Raw genomic sequence first — 2,772 nt, 5'->3', positions numbered from 1 at the left:
TTTTGTTTACTTGTCATTTATAAATGCAATGATGTCATAATTTTAGCCTTTCTAGTGCATTTTTGTAAGTTTTTTAACCAAAAACGCAATTTTATAGTTTGTTTTTTATAAAATAAATAAAAAACTATCAAATCAGGTCAAAATTTACATATTTTTTGTATTCTTAAGTCTTTTAACGTGTTTTAACCAAAAACTCACTTATTTCATCAACAAAAATAATCCGAAAATCAACAAGCAATGCCGAAAATAATGTTTTTGTTGCTTTTTCTACGTTTKAATACATTTTCGAGGAAAAATCTGTTTTATTTTGACATTTCGTCCAAAATTAGTTCAAAAATAACACAATTTTAGCTAAATGTAAAATTTTGCTTAACGGACAAATTAAATCGAAAATTTTTGGGTTCTTAAAGTGTTTTTGTTTGAAAATTGCAATTATTTTTTTTCTAAAATAAACCAAACAATTACCAAACGAGGTCAAAAATGCTGTAGCTTTTCCGAAAGTTTAAATAAATTTTCGCAATGTTTCTTTATGTCGGACTAATAAATTACCAATTTTCCTAAAAAATGACACATTTTGTCCATTTCGAGCATATTTGTATGTTTTTTGGTCAAATTTTTTCAAAATAAACTAGAGAAACACCGAATTTAGCTGAAAATGGTCTTAATGTTTTGTTCTTTGAACTTTTCGTTTCAGAGCTAAAATGGGCCAAAAAACACATTGAATTTGTCTTTTTTCGGAGGTTTTTCCGACAGAAATACAAATGTTCGCGAATTTTTTCAGAAATAAGCAGAAAAATCATCAATTAAGTAAAAATTGCATGATTTTTTGCTTTTTTCAAGCGTTTTTGAAAATGCAAAAATTATAATGCTTTTTATTTAATTTCTTCAATTAAGCAAAATTTTCAAATAAACGCGAGTTTTTAGCAAAAATAATGGTCAAAAAAACTACGTTTTTAAGTTAAAAATGTACTCAAATGTTTAACAAAAAAAAAATAACAAGAAGACCATTTTTGGCCTTGTGTGATAATTTTTGAGATTATTTTTGACGAAATACGTGCGTTCTTGTCTGAAAAACGTACAAAACGCTTGAAAATACAAAGTATATGTAAATTTTAATCTAATCTGGTACTTTTTTGATTAATTTTTTAAAAAACAATACGTTTTTGGCGTCGCTTTAACAAGGCAACAATAATCTCATTTTTGGCGAAATAATTYCATTTATGAATGATAAACGAACAAAAATACTTGAAAAATGSAAAAATTACTAAATTAATCCAAAAATAACACTATTTTAGGTAAATGTCGTTTATTTGTAAAATTTTGCATAATCGGTCAAATTAAATCAAAAGTTTTTGCGTTCTTTAACTGTTTTTGTTTCAGAAATGCAATTATTTTTTTCAAAAACCAAACAAATACCAAACTAGGTCAAAAATGATGTAGTTTTCCGGAAGTTTAAATAAGTTTTCGCAATTTTTTATAAGTCGGACTAATAAATTACCAATTTTCCTAAACATTCTGTTTTTAGAGCGTTAAAACACGTTGTCAGAGCTAAACTTAATTTGTCTTTTTTCGGATGTTTCTCAGCCAGAAATGCATTTTTTTTTTTCAGAAATAAGCAGAAAAATTATCAATTAGGTAAAAATTACATAATTTTTGTCTTTTTCAAGTATTTTTGAACATTTCTGAAATAAAAACGCAATTATTTTGAATAAATTCAACTTTTTTTCAAAAAATCTAAAATTAATTTAATCCTTTTGACCGAGGACACATAGTTTTCGCGTTAACAGATAATTTAAAGCGAATTTTGATGTTTCTTTGCTTCTTGCTCTTTGTATTTGATTTCAAATAAAAAACAAGTTTTAAAAGACCGTTTTTAAGCCAACCTCGAGCTTTTATCGACAAACCCTGAAACTAATGACTCGGAGTTAGCATTATAGATGAGGGTCGACTTTGGGCAGCGATGAGGTCCAAAGATATCGCAAAAGTGGAGTTTATTAATATAGCTCTGGGCAAACATACGCAAAAAATTAAAATCCAAACAATTTGTCACAGTGATAAAACTTTTATTTGTGAGAGAATAAAAAGAAAGATAAACGCCTGAAACACGAAATTTTTCGACGATTGTGAGTAAATTAAAGCCTTCAGCGAGTAATACAGTTCGATTTCGAATAATCGAAGTGTGTCTAATGTGATTTGCATTTGAATATAATGCTGAAGCGCGGAAATAACACAAACTTGCCTTAAGTCTCCGCCAAGTTTTACAAAATAATCCGACTGTAACAATCTTCATTCAAGCGCATTGTTGTACCTTACAGCGCATTTCAGCAACTGAAAAATGTTAGATGGAGTGAAAAACACAAATTTCTTCACATTTTATTGATTCAAGTCGCTGAAATTTTCACTAATTGTCCGGAAAGTGTAAAACCAACACCACATCGCGACAGGCCCGGATAAATCCGGGCGATTCTGACCCAACATCTCTGTTGTAGCCTTCGGCTGTGTACCAGTTGCCCTTCCACGTTAATCGATTTAATTTCGCTCGTTTGCTCACTCACTTTGAGACCAAAGCACTTTGCTTATTTAGGCAGATTATAAAACCCAATTTTCATGTTACATCATTTAAAATGAGTTTTTTCTTGTCCCAAATAAATGTCTCATTTTTAATCACAAAATTTTATTCGAGAAGCTTTTAAATCTCGGATTGGAGTTTGAATAGAGGAAATTCCGCTTCATCAATAACATAATTATTTCGCTCGAGCGAAAAATCACATA

The sequence above is a fragment of the Tribolium madens genome, unplaced genomic scaffold (genome assembly GCF_015345945.1).
Source record: "Tribolium madens isolate multiple individuals breed KSU strain unplaced genomic scaffold, Tmad_KSU_1.1 Scaffold_3;HRSCAF=73;Tcas5.2_LG2, whole genome shotgun sequence".
NCBI lineage: Eukaryota > Metazoa > Arthropoda > Insecta > Coleoptera > Tenebrionidae > Tribolium > Tribolium madens.
Note: the sequence above shows the minus strand (reverse complement) of the source record.